Raw genomic sequence first — 17,853 nt, 5'->3', positions numbered from 1 at the left:
TGAAGAAACTAGTAAGGGTAGCATGGGTGAAAACTGGACATGTTTTGGTCAAAATAATTTTGGCTGTGAGTTTTTTTGAGGTTGTGGTGGCTCTGATTTCTCACGTATAGATTGAAAAACTACAAGAAACTGTTAGCAGTAATGGCTGATGAATTATTTCTTCAGATGGTTCTTCCTCCTTCAGTCAGCGTTGGTACTGCTTATTTTTGGTGCAGAAACTAGTAAACTATAAAATGGCTAGTGACTATGAGTTGATTAATTTTTAAATGAAATTGAAGAGTAAATAAAACTATCCTTGCAGCTCAGATTATTGATCCCAAAAGGATGGACTTCTTGGAGAGGTTAATGTGCTCAGCTGGCTTCAGGGATCAGCCACTCAAATGTGGAGGAATTCTCTAAGTACAGGGTGCTGCAGTTATTGGGAATCTGTGCATCAGGAAAGGGTAGGGGGCCAACCAAGCAAGGGTTTCTGTGCTTAAATTAACTGAAAAGGAAAAAGCATGTGCTGGTTAGCTATGAAGAATATTTGCCCAAGACAAAAGGATATGCATGAGTTTCCTAAACAGTCAAGAAATCAATTTCTGGGATTGTTTGTTGACACCAAAACCAGTTTTTCATTTGTTCTTTGAAGAAAATAAAAATCAGGGAGGATTATATGGTAGTTGGTTCATACAATAGGCTTCATACAAAAGACAGAATTTAATGACCCAAGACCAATCTGTCTGTCTGTGGTCTTAAGATGAAGAGATGTTTGCAGATATGCAACTTGTATGGTTCAGGATGGAGACAATGTTTAGGCTATTGTGTACAAGGGGGAGATGAAAGCAGACATGCATAAATAAAATCTGTTGGGGGGTCCTGGCTGAGCATTGCCTGCTTCAATCATTCCCCAGCCGCAGGCAGCAAGGCAATGCTCAAGACTCAGAAGTCTCTCTGGCTAGCAGCCATTTATTAATAGATGGGGCCTTCAGCTCTACTCTATCTGCACAGAATTTTTTGTTTCTCGATCCCTGTTTTGTCTGTGTTTGCTGTGTGACTCAGTACCCCACATCTGAAATGGCTGCAGGTGCCCCAGACACTCTGTGGCTGTTTGAAGTCAGGCAGTCTCTCAACAGATTATACAAAGATGAAGGCACTTCTTGTACAGAGAGCAGTTTGTTCCCACTCTCCTCACCACAGTGGGGCTTTCCCTCTGGGAGGAGATTTAGGAGAGTAGTCCATGCAGGCCTCCTGTGAGGAACAGGTGATGATTTGTCTCCCATGAATGTCTGCAAGTGGTAGCTGTGGCATCTTCTGGATTTTTTTGAGGAAGGCCTTTAATGTGACAGTGATGCAGAATACTAGAGGAAGCTGTTAGCCAGTCACTGTTCGGTCTTGTGGTCCCTGTTGTCATTGTTTATTCACACATCAACTTATTTTGGGTGAAGAAAGATCTAACTCATGTGAGTGCAGCATGTGCCAACAGAGGAGCAGAAGTTTGCAGTGCATTTGTGCTGTGTTTGCATTTTAACTTCTTGCATTAATCTTTCTTAAGAAGTTTCTATTCTTTTCTGCTCCGTTTTCTTGTTCCTCAAGGAACTGCTTTCATAAAATACACGACCCAGAGTCAGTCCTGCATAGAGAGACTCTGGCTGCTCTCCATGAAAATCTTCATTTCTCATGAACTGTCAGCAGGGGAGTGTGACAGATACATCTGTCACAGGGCCCTGGTCTGCTTTTGGCAGCTGATGCTGGTGCCTGCCATGGCTTGGGTCAAGTGCTTGTTCCTCTGACTTGTGCACCCGTGTCTATTGTGTAGGTGTTCTCTGCATACTCAAGTGAGAGTCAAACTGCTCGTTGACATCTGGTAAAGAATTATGAGAATGGAGAATAATTTCTTGGGAGAATCCATCTTTTTTCAAGTTTTCCTGGGCTCAACTCATGGTATTGCACCTCCTGTAATTGTCCTGTAGCATTATTACATAGCTACAATGACTCATTGGGAGAGATCTTGGTGTTTCCTGGTCCAGTTTCTTTTCTACTAGAAACCATTTAGAAGGTGAACAGGGAACATGTGCCAATATCCAACTGTATCCAAGTCTATCACTGATGGGGAGAAAGGCCAGTCTGAAACTTGCCTGCTATACCTAAAGCTCTTGTGGATTTCTGTTTTCACTTGAAGTGAGGAGGATCTTCAGGCATGTGCTTTGGGCTCCAAACTGGTAGAAACTGGCTTTAAGTAACGAAGTTTCTCAGTACCAAATGATGGAGCAGGGGCAGCAGAGAACTTGCCAGTCTACAAACATGCTCAGCTAACAGCTGTGACTGTGTGTGCCCTAGAAGTAGGTCATGAATACATCTGCTGACTTGAAGTCTCCCAGGAACTGCTGCTCGCCTTGCAAGAGGTGAGGTAATGCATCCTATTTGTGTCAGCCAGTCCAGTTTGTAACATGTACCATAGTGCTGGGGTCCAGGTGTCCTGACTGGAATCCAGAGGCTGTTGTTCCCTGACAGGTCAGCAGCACAGAAGCACAGTTTTGATCCCTATCTTGAGCAGAGAGAAGGCTGTTGCCAGAAGTCGATTATTTAAAGCATTCTCCCGGGTCACTACAGGCTGCTTTTGCTGCAGCTCTCTTCTGTGCTCTTCTCCTTTGGCTTTGAATAACATTGCTTGTAGTTTTGCTGGCTTTCACCTTCATGCTTCACAGACTGTCACATTAATGCTTGGCCTTAAAAAAATAAAGTCCTTCAGTGTTTCTTTTGCCCTTTGATTGAATTCTAACTAAAAGTTACACTGAAAGTTTAACTGGAAGAAAATGTGGACGTGTGTGCTTATGCAAAAAGATGGCAAAAAACCAACATTATTGATAGATTTGCTAACTGTCCTCCTCATGTTAAGGTTGCATTAGCAATACTTTGTATCTTTAAATCAATGAGGAGTTTGAATGCATAGTCTCAGAACAAACCTGTATTCTACTGCCAAAACAAATGTGGAATGTGTTCCTGTCGGTTACATGATATTTCTTTCTGTGTCTTTGAGCTTTATGCTATCACTCATTGTCACGATATGGTATCCTATTCAATTCCAAATAATTTGGCAGGCCTGTAATCACTGGCTTTTCCTCACTCTTGGATTATAGTGATGCTGCTTGGAGAATGTGCAATGTCCAGTAAAAGTCAAGTACTCCCTCATTTTAGTTTGTCTCCAGATGTGATCAGAGATGTTTTTCTTTTATGTTCCTGCTTGAAAAAGTCATTCTGTGGTGGTGGTGTGGAGTACACCACTGAAAGGGTTAAGTGGCTTTGAGCGCTTTCCGAGATCCCAATTCTAGGTTGTTCTAAGTGACGAATTCTGGGTCACTAACAATGGGAATTGTTCTGAATAATCTGATAATGTTCTCCTCGGTTGTGTTGCTTTGTTTCAGGTTGTTGTCACTTCATATCTGTCTGGAAGTGAGGTAGTGGAAGGAGTTCTGGAATAATTCAAAACTTTTCCTTTGCTCTTTATCCGAAATCTTTGGCCTGTGCTGTTGTGTGCTGGGATGCCCAACCCTCATGAAATGCAGTGGGAATTCACTCTCCTCTCTCCCTTCAAAGAATTCAGGCATCTAAGTCTGAGAGGTAGATTTTTATTGAACTTTCTTTTCATTTGCATGCATCTGGCCTGTCAGAGTAGTCTGTGAATGACAATGTTCTCAGTGCCAGAGAAACACCATCTCTGGGAAGGAACATAAAACATGTGGTGAGTGCCACAAATATCTACTAGATCAGACTATTTGTATGGCATTCCTTTAGGGCATACTTCTCATAATTTGACTCAAAAGAATATGTCTTTGTTACTTGGAGCCATCTGGTATCTCCTCTGATCCAATGATTGTTTTGAACTTTAAAAGCTCTTGTATTCCACCTGTATGGGAAGGGTGGGAGTTTAACCCTTTTGTCTTTGTGCAGCTCTTCAGGACAGTCAAAATGTTTCCCCTGTAACCTCTCTCTGAAACCACTGGCTCAACCAGATGTACCTTGAGTCTTTTATGTATAGTTCATGTGACCCTGAGGCCTGGTGGCTTCACAGTGAGCAAAGGTTCTGGAGTTCAAAAGGCAGACCTGTGTTCAGGAAAAAATCTGTCAGCTGGAGGCCAGATTTTTCCCCGCCTTAGATGAGTTTTGCACAGTAGTCACTGTAAATTCTCACAATAGGATTGGATCTGGAACAAGTTATTAGCCATTGCACTCAAATTGCTGAGAGCTTTTGCAGCCCTTCATGGAGTGTTTTCAGGATATATAACTGGTTTTTGATGTTCTTATCTGGTTGTGCAACTAAGAGAGTTCAAGTTTTTCTAGGGAGGGGGAAATACAGGAGAAGCAATCTGATTTAAAGGTGGTCTTGGCTCTTCTAGACAAGCATTTTGAGTACACTGGAGTTATTGCACCTGAATGCTTTATTGCTTGTCAGCTGAGCAAAGGTAACTGAGCTCCAGGGGTGAGGCTACACACACTAGCTCAGCTCTCGCCAAAGCCCCTTTCCTCAGAGTTCCCTTTAGGTTTGTGTTAGAAGCTCTAAATGTTTACTGGTCTATCTGCCCTCCCCCATGCTGCTTTATGGCACTTAGAACCAAATTCTGCCCTTGATGCTACATGTGAGCTTCCTGCCAACCTCAGTTTCTCTTAGCTTTGCTCTCTGGAAGCTTGGCAGATTACGACCTGCCAAGAGACAACATGAACAGTCCTCAAAGCTTGGACTGTGCTTTTTTCTTCTCTCAAGAAAGCATAGAGTATGGAAAGACAAGGGGGAGTCATGGATCTCATAAAATATATCTCCCCTTTGGCTTGGATTATAATAACAACATGTCTGAGTCACCACATGGTACACTGATATGAAGCAACTGCCTGCAGAAAAACCAAAGCCATGCATTTTTTCTGAAAAATGAGGGGGAAAGAAGAAGAAAAAAACCATTTATTTTCATTCTTTTGGCTAGCCTAATTTTCTTCTATTTCTCATTAACCTTTAGAAAATAAAGCTAGCTTTCCTGAGGGAAAATAGCACTTCTTTGCCTCACCCCACTAGAGCTGCCCTTCAGCAGCCAAATTTAGCTAAAGGCATGCAGTGGTTTCTAGGCCCACTGAGCTAAATCTTACTCCTGGTCTGCAGGGGTCCTGCCTTGTGCCCCACAAAAGCTATTGCTGAGACTATGGAAAATTGTCCATCTCTTGAGCCGGATGCAAAGTCCCCTGGAGACAATGGAACCAGTAGGAGTGCTGAATGGATTTCTTGTTCATGATTGTTGCTCAGATCCCAAGACCACAGAGAGATACCATATCCCTTTCAGTTTCCAAGCATGGACCTCTGTTCTAGTCTCCACCTTTGAAGTTGCTTCTCTGGGCTCTCTGCCCTCTGAGGAGAAGGTGATGAGCACCTCCAGAGGTTGGTTTGTCCCAGTTTACAAGAAGCATCCAAGCCAATTTCCTTCTGTTGGACTTCATTTCGCCAAAGCCTGTGACAGGAGACTATCATAAATATTTTTGTCACCTAGAGATAGATGTGATGAATGCCAGACAAATTTGGTGTCTTCTGTAAGTGGTTTGTCTTGTGGTTTAGTGATCACAGGTCTCCTTATCTTGTATCTTCACAGAGGAACATAGATTTTTATACTCTAGTTTCTTTATCTCCAGATAAGCACAGATGTGTAACAGATGGCTGGATTTTCATCTTGGCAGATGCAAAGAAATCAAGAGTAGAATAGCTTGGGTTAGAAAAGACCCGTAAGGTCATTGTGTCCAACCATTAACCTGATACTGCCGTGTCCACCACTAAACCTAAGTGCCAGATCTGCATGGCTTTTAAATACCTCTAGGGATGATGACTCCACCCCTTCCCTGGGCAGCCTGTGCTTGATGACCCTTTGGATGAAGAAATTTTCCCCACAATTCAATTGAAACCTCTCCTGGTGCAACCCAAGGATGTTTCCTCTCACTTGTTACATGAGGGAAGAGATTGATACCCATGTGTAAGCTTTAAAGGAAGGCATTAGAAACATGCAGTGTAACTGAGTTTCCGTACAGCAGCATGGACAAGTATGTATTTTGTGGTTGAGAACGTGTAGACAATTTCTCTTCTCCCCAAAACAAAGCAGTGTGTGTTTCAACAGCCCAGAAAATCAGGAACATGGCATGAAGATGTGCTAAAATGACACTTTAGATATATCATTTAGTTCTGGTTAAGCCATTTTAAGGGCTTGGTTAAAATGTGGAGGGCTGCTTCTGTGAAGTAGCTGGAGAATGCAGTCTAGAGTTAAACTGTGTCCTCTGTTTGCTTCAAATCTGGCCTTGCCTGGTGGCATTCAGTGCCATGCTCTACTAGTACTTCATCTCTTTACGTGTCTCTGAGGTGTGTGGTTGCATGTGATATTTTAGGAATGGCCTATGTGGCCCAGCACGAAGATTTGAAGAAGTGCTTGGGCTTGACTGTGATCTCAGAGCACCACAGCCACGTTAGTGGAAGACCTTTCCTGGGAAGAGTAGAACTTTCCAGAGGCACCCATGTTGATGTCTCTGCCCATCTTTTCTTCAAGAGCAAGATGTAGAGCTCATCAGAAGTATTTCAGCAAACAGAGGTTTTGTCAGAAATTGCAGAACTGCCTTTCCGTTGAGGACTATTTCAGGAATATTTCTACCTGAATGATTTCCAGTGAGGCAAATGGAAAAGGGTTGACATAGGCTATCCCAAGGGGTGCTCACTGGCCAAGCTTTCCAGAAGCTTTCATACTTTCTGTGTAATTGGTTTTCCAGGCTGTGGGATCTCATAAATAGGGTTCACTCTACCCGTCTTCCTCCTCCATGCAAAATGATGGGATGCATCAACCTGTGGTTGTATCTGTCTCCTTATATTAACTACAATAGGAATTTGCCTGATTTACAATAGGCACCTAATTTCTGGGCTTTAAAGTAAATCACAGATCCCTCACCACACGCCCAAATCCTGCATAGATGAGATGGAGAAAAGGGAGATGAGGAAGAGGTCAGTGTTTGCTTGCAGGGAGGGATGAACCTCAGTTTTCTGTGAGTGAGAAACTTCTCCGTGACTGTGGTTGTGTAGGTGCTTAAGTTGCTTAAGAGCTGAAGTCAAGAAAAATTTGTAATATGTTGTAACAACAACTTTATTGGTCATCAAGCTTGCAGATATATGACAGATGGTATCTTCCCTGTAAGCCACTAGATGGTGATCTTTATATTTGTTAGCCACGTGCCTAGGTAGGCGAAGACTCTACTTTTTATAGAAAAACATAATTTTTATTTTATTTTATTTTTTCACCACAAAGAGACCTCAGTGCACTCCCTGCAAGGAAAGTGAACGTGGACCCCTTTGGCTGAAACCAAAACAATTTGCTCTTACTGTGAGAATGGAAAGTGAAATTGCTTTTGGTCAATGTTTGAATGGAGAGGAGATTGGTGATCTGCTCCCATCCTTCATCTGAAAATCAGGCTCTGCCCATTTGGAGTGCCATCTGAAGTGTGCTGGTGCTGGTCTGCTGGGTTCAGCCATCTGGACTGCCCCTTTGCAGGATCTGGTTGCAGTTGGGTGCATGCAGTGGTTGTAAGTTCACAGACAACACCTGGAGATTTAATGCATTCAGAATCTCTTATTTTGGCTTGCCTGCATAGTTACCCTTGGGAAGCAGAGAAGTAGGACTGAGTTTGTTTTAATCAAAAGGTAACCATGGCAATGTTTGTATTGGAAACACCTCAACAGGGGTGCCTCCACGCTGGTGTTTGTACTCAGACCTGAGGTGCTGTGTGTATCTTGGGCAAGTTCTGACGTGGTCTTCTTGGTCACAGACTAATATAGGTTGGAAAGGACCTCCAGAGGTCACCAGTTCAAGCCCTCGCAGAACAGAGCAAAATTAGTTCAGGTTGGTCAGGGCCTTCTTGCCCAGACCAGTTTTGAGCTTCTCTTGAGGATGGAGATCCCACAACATCTCTGAACAGCATGTTCCAGTGCTTGACTGCTTTACTGGCCTTAAATGTGAATCTTTTTTCCTAAAATCCAGCTAGATTTTCTCCCATTGCAACTTGCATCGTTCAAACAGAAAACTACCTTTGAGTAACCAGTGCATAAATTTTGGAGTGTCTGATGTAAATGAAATGACATCTCATTTCAGTACTGTAGCCACTTAAGTTTAAAAGTAATATTGAATTACTGGCCCTTCTTAATGGCATGCTTAATTTATCATCACCCTGTACCTTGAGGTATCATTTGTAGCAGTTGAAAATATTTGTGGTGGCAGATTTTAAATGCACCATGTGTCAAGGAGACAGGGCAAGAAGCCCTGGGAGAAGCTGCTGCATCAGTTGAATCTGTACCAAATGTCACAAAGACTTGGAGTGGGGGGAATTGAGGGGTCCTTTGTAGATTGAACAGCTTTGCTGCTTGCTGTATTTTCCCGTGATATCTGCTTTTTCTGGTTCTGGCCCAGGCTGTATGTAGAAGTTGCAAAGTGTAGCACAAAATGGGCTCCTGTCATGATGCATCTTTCCCCAGACTGGTGGCAGACAGTAAAGGGTCTGAGAAGGATGGTGCCAGCCAGTCCTGCAGCACAAGAGGACAGTGAGGTTAGCAGGAGTGCTTGTCTGGAGGGGCCTTTATTTCAAAGGAGCAACACACTGAGTAGTGAGAACTTGGAGTTCCTGCCTGTTGACCAACCTGTCCAGTCAAGCACTGCCAAGGGTGCTGAAGCTCAGCCAGAAGTGTGGCTGCATCCCTGCACTCCCATATGAGGTGAGAGCCATGGTTTGCCAGGGCTTGCAGCAGTGGCCTCAAGATTTGTGTTGTTTCTTGGAGGGAAGGGCAATTGCTGGAACACTTTGGAGAACACATCAACCTGCAGGATGCCTGATTTCTCTGGGTGTGAAAGGTAGTGGAAAACTTGATGGGCAGCCCAAAGAACAGGCTGGCCTGTACCTTTTAAGGTACATTGTCTCTCCAGAAGCTTTCCAACTGCATTTCTGCTGAGCTACATGTGTAGACATCTATAAAGGAGGGCTTGTTAGCCTTTCCCAGGCAGATGGATGTTCCAAAAAGCTTGCCTCTCCCTTCCCCCACACTAAGATGACTAACCTTATTCCAGTGAAATCACGGTCAGTGTGACCAGAGAAGATATAACACAGCCAGAACCAGTCTGTGTGAGAAGGGCTTGTATGGGCCTGGACCAAACTGCATCCAGGTTGTGTCCTGAGCTGTGACACACAAAACATTTGGCTCTCCAAAGCACCAGCCAGTCATGACTCTGTTTTCTCCCATATTGTCAAACCAAAATGCTGGAGAAAGGCACTAGCTTAACATTAAATTGCCTCAAGCCAAGTAGGAGCATGATTCCTAAAGCCGGCTGACAGAGAAGCCTAGCACAAGTCTCTTGTGCCAGCTGGGAGAGCATCAGTCACTAGATTTTAGTCAGGGCTTGCCTGCCACTTTCTTGTCCCTTTTGGTTTTGAGGAAGCAGGACATGACAAGGCTGGAAGAGCTGTTTCTAGACCCTGTGGTTTTCCTTCCCTCACCTTGAGAGAGATGAATAGCTATGCTTCACCAGCTGACTAGAAATGCTCATAGATGTATTTAGGCTGGCATGATGACTTTGTCCTCAAAACCTCCCCTTTCAAGCTGTTCTGCTCTGTGATGGACCCCAGGGGATGGCTCTTGAAACCCTGGGCTTGCAACCTCATCCCTTCCCTTACTTGCTGTAGGGTTGCCTTGCTCACTTTCACACAAGTGTGCACACACACACACACACACACACACACACAGTGTGTGTCTCTATACACACCCTTCTGGTTTTTTTTTCCTTTTTGGCTTCCTCTCACTGCATTGTTTTAAGTTGGTGCCTGGGCTGCCCGCCAGTTTAAATTTCATCTGCCTCTCTTCTCCTCCTCCTCCTCCTCCCCCTTCTCCCTCCATCCCCAGAAGTGATACTGTTTACTTTCTCTGCTGCTTTCTCTATGTCTTTGTATGCACTGCAAGGGATGTAATCAACAGCTGTGGAGAGCTTTCTGAAACTCGAACTTATTCCTCGGTGCCCCGGGTGAGCGACCTCGCCATTAAAAATAAATAAATAAATACAACAATGCTGTATTTAAAGACAAGAGAATGCATGTTTTACATCTCGTGCTGGATCTTGAACAATCATGCCTGTTTTCTCCCTCCCTCATGTGGAATTGGTGGGCTTATACATAGATGGACAGCAATTTATCTAGGGGAAAAAGAGGCAACTAAAGAAATCCCCAACTTCCCCTCCCCCCAAAATAAAAAAAAATGAGAAAACCCAGCACCTAAGGACAGCATTTTCCTTTTTAAAATAGTTTTGCCTTCCACTTTGTTGTGCTGTTGTTTCACTTTAATTTTCTCCTTGTACAAGAAGAGGAAGAGTCCAGCATGGAAGTGTCAGACTTCGAAGGGCACTTTGTCTGCCGGACAAAGCCCCTACAGCACTAAGGCGAAGAAAGATTAGAGGATAAAAGTGTTTGCCAGGATCCCCTCTTCCTTTTCTTCTTCCTCTGTGTGTGTGCGTCTCTCCCTTTCGGGGAGGAGGTGAAAGGGAGGTCAAACCGTGCCTACTGACCTCTGCCCCTTGCCCCCTGTGAACCAGAGAGAAGCCTTTGAAGTTGTAAAGTGCCCACAAAAACAGCAAACCAAACATGCCGCCGCCTTTTCCCTCCCCTTCTCCCGGCCGCCAGCTGCCTAATGGAAGGTGACAGTGGAGGCAGGGGATGGGAGCTCAGCACCTCCAACCCAGCCCTGCTGGGCACCCCAAAAAGCCCACACACCCGGTATTGCCAAAAAGTGGGAACAAGCCCCTGCCAGCTCTCCTGCTTGGCACTCTGTGCCGTGTGGCTGGGGGAGAACTCATGCCTGGAAGGTGGCTGGTGGCTGGAAAGAGGTGGGAGAGGCTCCCTAAGTCCCTGCTGCCCCTGTTGTTGTGGCCTCTGCTGGCACATGGGCAGCACAGGCTGGTGCTGCTCCTTCTGCTGTCACAGCCGTCGTAGGAGAGTCAAGGTTCTATGAGAAACAGGCACAAGAAACTGAAGAAGTACTTGCTTCTCTTTCCCTTGGAATTTGGGCCATTTCTGGAGGCAGTCCCAATGCCAACAGCGAGTTGTATGATGTCTCATGTGGCAATAAGTAGGGCCCCCAAGAGCAGAGCATCTTAGCCTGGAATGAGAGGTGGGGTTTTTACTCTCATACTTGGAGCATGGTACCTCTGCTGTTTCTGTTGTTGCCTTTGAGGTCTTAATCTTAACCCTGGGAGGTGTAGCCTGAAACATTTTGGATGCTTTGAAAGGATAGGGAGTTTATTCTCCTTTGGGTGTGAGCACCTTCTCTGTTTCCTCTTGGACAGAGGGCTGTCCCTGTTGGAGGCTGGGTGGTCAAACCCCAGCCAGTGGGGTCTGTGAGCCTCCACCTGAAGGAGACTGAGTCTGGCAGAGTTTTGCTGTGAGCCCTGCTCTTCCTTCCAGCAAGCCAGTGCCTTGTGTGAGATGCCAGACTATCACTTTGGCAGATTGCTGCTTGCTTTTAAAATTTTCAGATTTGTTCGCTGTCCAACAGCTCTTTCCTCTTGGTGTATTGATGGGCAATACACCCAAGTTTGCTGTTGCCCCCACTCACATGACATGGGGGTCCTGCCCCAGGACCTCGAGAGCCTCCTCCAGCAGCAGGCAAGTTGTTAAACTCTGTTGCTTTGTGCACAGGGTAGCAGTCTCCGAAAATGACCCTTAAACCCTCAAAAGTCTGGCCCAAACCTCAGAAAACAAGGTTGGCTATTAGCTGAGCAAAAAAAAAGCCAAAAAGGAAAAAACCCAAACCACCCATCAGCCACCTTTCCCATCTACTGCAGGTATGCTTATGCTGGCTGCAAAAACAATTGCAATCATGAGCCATGCACAAGTTCAGTGGTTTCAGCTGCCTTTTTCCTGTGCTTAGTGTAGTTTTTACTCTTGGATGGTGGGCAGGAAATCCCAGCCCAAATGAAGTCAAGCTGAGATTTGTCATTGACTTTGTGGAACCTGGGACTTTGCTCCTTATCTACAGCAGCAGCATTCAGGGATTCATATAGAATAAAACTCCTCTGGCTCTCGTTCTTCCTATGCTTCTGAGTGCCCAGATAAGCCCTGCGGGTTCCAGCTGGCATTTCTGATCTCATTCGTCTGGGGGCCTGATAAGGTGTTACAATGTCCAATGTACAAAATCCTGTTCTGCAGTTTTACCTCCTCTTTTCCTGTATAGACTTTTTTTTTTTCCCATACTGGAAGAGAATGTGGCATTCCTGGCTGATAACCTGTAAAGAATACAATAGTCAACTATAGCGAAATAATTCATGTGCTGTGTGGTAGTAGTGACTGATGCTCAACGCATCCAGAACTGAAACTGCTCTTTTTTCAAATTTAGATTCAGCCATGTCCACCACAACTGTTTTTATGGGTTTAGTCAATACCTTTTAGTCCTTCTGAGGTCAATAAAATCTTCTATTTCTTGTTTGAAGTTATTGTATGATCTCTCCATAGCACCTCTACAGAGGATCTGATTTTATCATCTGGAATAGCTGAGTTTTTACTCCCTCTGTTTTGAAAACAGGATTCTGTTTTACTTGCATGTCTAGTGATGTAGAATCTAGGGGTAGATTCTCCCTCTTCCATCTTTAACGTGTGCTAGACTTCATCCAAGTTCTAAAATAAATTAAAAAAAAATAAAAGAAAAGTAGTGTTTGTTACTGCTTTGCCATTCCAGTCTATGAGGCAGCATCAGGTTCCCCATCTCAGATTCTGTTATTTCCCTCTGGGCTCATACCATGCTTACCACATAGAGAAGATTTCAGGAATTTGCTGTCATTGTGTAATAGTCACCATTTAGTGTAGGGAACCTATGTCCAGCTGCCTAAACATTGAGTGTGGACTAAGAAGAGGGGAAGGCACCTCTGGGGGTGGTTTGGACCACATAAGTAGAACAGGAGCTAGGTTCCTACCCTCTGGGCTCTGAATCATACTCAAAAAATGACTGCCCCTCTCCCTGGAGTTTGCAGGGAGTCTCAGTTTCTAATTTGGATATCTCAGTGCGGTCCACATGGTGAAATAGTGTGAGGACCCCCCTGTGTGTTTACTTGAACATCCATTAGAATAGGGCTGTGCTCCCAGTGTCCCCAGGCTCCTCTTTGAGGGGAGCTTCTCTAGGAATGACTGCTTGTTAATGTATTCTTCACCTCAAGGTCCAACTTTGAAGTAGGACCTGCTTTCACACATCTGTTTATTTGTATTTGTGTATTTGTTTATTTATCTTTTCTGTCTTCTCTTCAGACTAGGATCTCCTCGCATATGATTGAGAACATTTTGTGCTTGAGTGAGTCACTGCTTTAATTTCTGTAACTGCCTGCTCATTGCAGCATTGTCAGGAGCCAGTGTCTCCATGGGTCTCTGCTCCACGTTTACCCTTGTGCAAAGTTTGACTTTGCACCTTGAAGAAATGTCTCATGCTTTAGTGCCAAGTGTGCTTGAGTTCCTTCCCTCCTTGCCAGTACCTTTGTTTAAGGAGGGCACACAGTGCTGGCCCTCAGAAGGTTCTGCTCATGGGGAAGCCAAGTCCATCTTCTGTAATAACTTGGTTTGAGCCTGCCTTTGTATTACAGCACAAATTCACATTTCTAAAGAGTGAAACTCTCTACGATTTGTGGGATTTTGGATGCCAGGAGACTAAAGGGCCACCTTTTGTTCTGTGATCAGAATATAAAAGCTCCTCCATACTTATCTCTGTCACTGGTTTTGCTGGGTGCTCTTAGGTAAGATAAATTCACCCCTGCCTGTCTTTGTGTGGCTGCCTGCAGTGCAAAACAATGACATTTCCTTTGCAAAATCCTCTGTGGATTACAGCAATGCAAGGATTTCCCCTTTAAAGAGTTTTCTTAATATTATTTCATAGTTTTGCCTGCTATGTCCATATTAGAAGGTGAGCATTCCTGTGAGTAAGCTAACACCCCATCAAGAGAATAGACCTTCTTGCTTTCCAAATGTCTTTGTTTGGCAGCCTGTGATTCCCTCAATTGTCCTACATTTGTCCTACACCCCTGCACCCAGGGTCTCCAGGCTTAACTCCTATGTCAGTTCTAGTCTGTGTGGTTTCATGTAGCACTTCCTTCATGCTGCCCTTTTTCCCACCCAGGCATTTAGGCAGCTTCTCTTGTTCCCTTTTCTTTAAACATTGATTTCATCTTGGTAGCCTGCAAAATAAATAGAAGTGCTGCGAATGACTTGTCTTGGGGGGATTTTTTTTTTTTCTGGGAGCGGGGGTCTTTGACCAAGCACTAAGTTAAGGACATTAATATCAGATAAAATCTCTAAATCATCCTGCTGATGATCACATCAGCACGTCCTGATTCCAAAAGTCTTTGTCCCTGCTACTTTTGAAGAGTTTGAGAGATGAAAAGACAAGCATCAAAACCTTCTCTTTTCTTCTTGGTTCCTTCAAATACCTCTTCTAGTGTCCCTAGAGATGGTGAGATGCTGCAAAATGTGCAAAGATAATCTAAAAACATGAAGACCACATGGCTGGGGAGACTGGATGCTGATGTAGTGTGCAAAGGCATTTTGTGATGGTATTATTTTAGCAGGTGTTTCTCAGCTGCCTCTCACTTACCATTTTGGTACCTGTGGTGTCATGAGAACGTAGTGGGTGGGAAAATGTTGTCAATGCATAGTATGACTGCAAAATCCCCAAACACCAGCAGTTTTACCCCAGTGGACCAATGAGACCCCTGGTAAACAAAGGTCTGGCAATCTGTTTGCCCTGCCTGATACACATTGCAGTCTACATGGCATGAGTCTTGGTCTTGGCATGCTACTGTGTGATTTGTTTTTCTTCAAGTTTGCAGCTGGAAACCAACCCAGAAAAGCACATATATCTCTGCTTTGTATTTTCTCCTGCAGGTGACATTGAATTCACGATTGCTAGCCTTCTAAAAACAGATTTATTAAGCACCAGATTTCTCTCTCTCTTTTCTCAATTTATATCACCATCATAAGGTAGACAACAGGGGTTGTAACCCCAGCAGAGAGCTTATATTTCAGTATCTAATGCTGGAATTCTTGTGCACCAGACAAACAGTGCAAGCTCTGGGACCAGCTGTAACGAGCACAATTCTGGGAATCATTGACTGCACCATTTTTAGTGTCCCTGCATTTAAAGGGCAGGTTGATTTCTGCTGCTCGGCATTTAAAGGGCAGGTTGATTTCTGCTGCTTGACATCTATCAACACATAATCTAGTCGGCCTGTTCTTTGCTGAAATGTACGGTTTTTTTTTTTATTTCAGATCTTCTCTAAAGAGAACTTCATAGTATGCAGACACAACAATGGGTTCACTGCCACACAGGCTCCCACTCTGTGCCGCTCCTGCACAGAATATAAAGCTTTAATTCCCCTTCTAGGAGGGACCTACGCAAGCCAGAGCCCTGTGGTTGTACAAACATTCACACACACAGTCTGAAACAAGCCATCAAGGATTATTCCTGGAGTGATTAGGGACAAGTCCTAACAAGCCTTCATAATAATGCAGACTATTTAAAGCTTCTGAGGGCAGGATCATATGGCAAAGGGCAGGGTAAATGAAAACAGGGTAATTTCTGATGCCATGAACGTGCTAAAATGGGAGGTGGGGAATGTTTCTGTGAGTCTGTGGGGGGAGTTGACTGGAAGGAGGGGAACATTATAATAATAGTTAGCATTTATGTAACTCTTCACGTATTTAAACCACTGCACAAACACTGACTAGGGAGGAACTGGAATGCACTGCATGATACCCAAGGCAAAGCTATTTTATTTTTTTTTCTTTTTTAGTATTGATTTAGGGTAGCAAGTAGCTCTAGTGAGGGGATCAGCAGCATGGCTTGCCTGGCATGTGAATGGGTGTCACTTATTGCAGCAGGGCCAAAGGGATGCAAAAGAAATGGGTATGGCTGTGGTGAGTAGAGTATTTTCTGAGAGCAATGGGGAGGTCTGGTTCAGTCATGCCTTCTTGTGTGCCCTTACAAAGGTGTGAAAGCCTTAAAGTGCCATGCAATTGATGTGACCACATTTTGCCCTTGGCTCACTATTATCTTGGCAAAACGTGAACAAATAGGTGTAGTGATCAACAACTGTGATTTCTCTCCCCACGGGGTCAAGGCCAGGCTGGGGGATTCGAAGTCAGATGGAAAAAGGCATTTCCCCATGGCTATGATGGCACAATGGGGTGAGGAGAAGCAGCAGGGTGCTTGGCCACCCTCTCTTGGACACGTGTGTGTGTCGTCCATCAGGCTGTCTGCCCTGCCCTGCCCTGCTGGGACAGAATCTGTGATGGTACAAAACCAGGGCAGCTGCAGCAAATCCTAGCAGCTGCAACAGGCCTTGCTTGTGCCTCATTTCCCAGCACTAACCCAGGGTTTCTTTTTGTTACCTGCAACTTCTTACACGCATTTCTCAGAAGGTTTCTTCTGTCCAGTGGTTGAGAGGCTCTTGTGGGGGCCTCAGTTCCTGGATGCCTGGGTGCAGGTGCATCTGCTTTTGAAATGCCTGGGAGTTGGGTGGATGGCTGAAATGACAGGGAAGATGGGAGGAATCAAGGAATATTTTTCTGGCTTCCTTGCTGAACTGAAAACTTTGAGGACTTCTTTTTTATTTTTTTTCCATGCAGAATGAAGTAGTCAAGGCTCTAGACAACACAAACAGAAAGAAAAGTGTATAGCAAGATAAAATCTCATTTCATATGGAAAATTCAGCTTTTCTCAAACAAAACAAAATGGCTTGATTTTTACTCACTTATGTATATTTTCTTCCAGAAAGCACCAAATCACCAGAACCACTAAGGTGGTTGTTTTCACCCACTGTTTAAAACCTTTGGTCAGTGAAAAATTTCCCTGAAATATTTCTCTTAGTGCTCCCTCTGAGCATCTTTATGTTCATCATGCTTTCTTAATGCAGGATACAATACTGGGCTCATGCTACCCACTCCTTCCAAGATCCTTCTTTTGATTTTGATTTTTTTGAAAGACTTTACAAAGGACTGCCAAAGGAGTTGGGAGAAATCTCAGTTCCACTATCTCCAGTGGAGAGGAGAAACCATCTATTTAATTTTCTGTTTATAGCTCCCATTTCTTGTGTTGTCTCCAAGGTGGAGATGGATTGAGAGGGTTGCTCTGGTGTCCAGTCCTGGGTGGAAGTTCCTGTATCCCATGTGCCTGGATTTATGGTAGCTCTTGCTTATTCTTCCCAAGTGACATATGAGTGCTATTTTACATAATGTTTCCTCTTCTCATTCAGGCTGCTGTGCAGCACTTAGCTGTTCCTGCTGACTCTCAGTTATGAAATAACTTCTTCTCTCTAAATAGAAAGGCCTGTCTTGGTTCTTGAGAGCTTCCTGGGATGTTCCTACTTGTGGACTTTAAGTGCTGTGCAGAGGCCTTGCTCTCTCCAGTCCTGTTTTTGGCTGCTGCCAGAGAAGAGCTGTTGCCTCGAGTATTTCCTTGTTCCAGTGCCAGTGCTGTTGCACACATGAACTGAACATTTGAGGGCCACCTTTTCCTGCCTTCTCCTGCGTGCTCTGCTCTTTGATACCCAACTTAGTGGCTTGGAATCCTCACAAGAAGTGCCTTTGTCTTGTTGACGGACTTGGCCCAGGTTGCAAATGTCAACCCAAGGTGTCAAAGTGAGTCACTGCACGCACACGCATCTAGAGAGGATTTTCCATGCAACATGATGAAGTCATTGACAGCCGTGTTGTGCAACTGTCCATCATGAATCATGGGGATCAGTGACTGGGGAAGGCTCTTGTAATTATCTCTAATGACATGAATATAGAACAAATTAA

General features: G+C 44.4%; 1 long non-coding RNA gene across 1 annotated transcript in view; it reads left to right on the top strand.

Moving 5' to 3' along the window:
- The window catches only part of LOC148223276 (uncharacterized), a 90,074-nt gene that overhangs the window by 51,379 nt on the left and 20,842 nt on the right, over nt 1-17,853 (top strand). The gene's annotated exons all lie outside the window — the stretch shown is intronic.

The sequence above is a fragment of the Sturnus vulgaris genome, chromosome 6 (genome assembly GCF_052056855.1).
Source record: "Sturnus vulgaris isolate bStuVul1 chromosome 6, bStuVul1.hap1, whole genome shotgun sequence".
Taxonomy (NCBI): domain Eukaryota; kingdom Metazoa; phylum Chordata; class Aves; order Passeriformes; family Sturnidae; genus Sturnus; species Sturnus vulgaris.
Note: the sequence above shows the minus strand (reverse complement) of the source record. Positions and strands in the feature narration are given on the sequence as shown.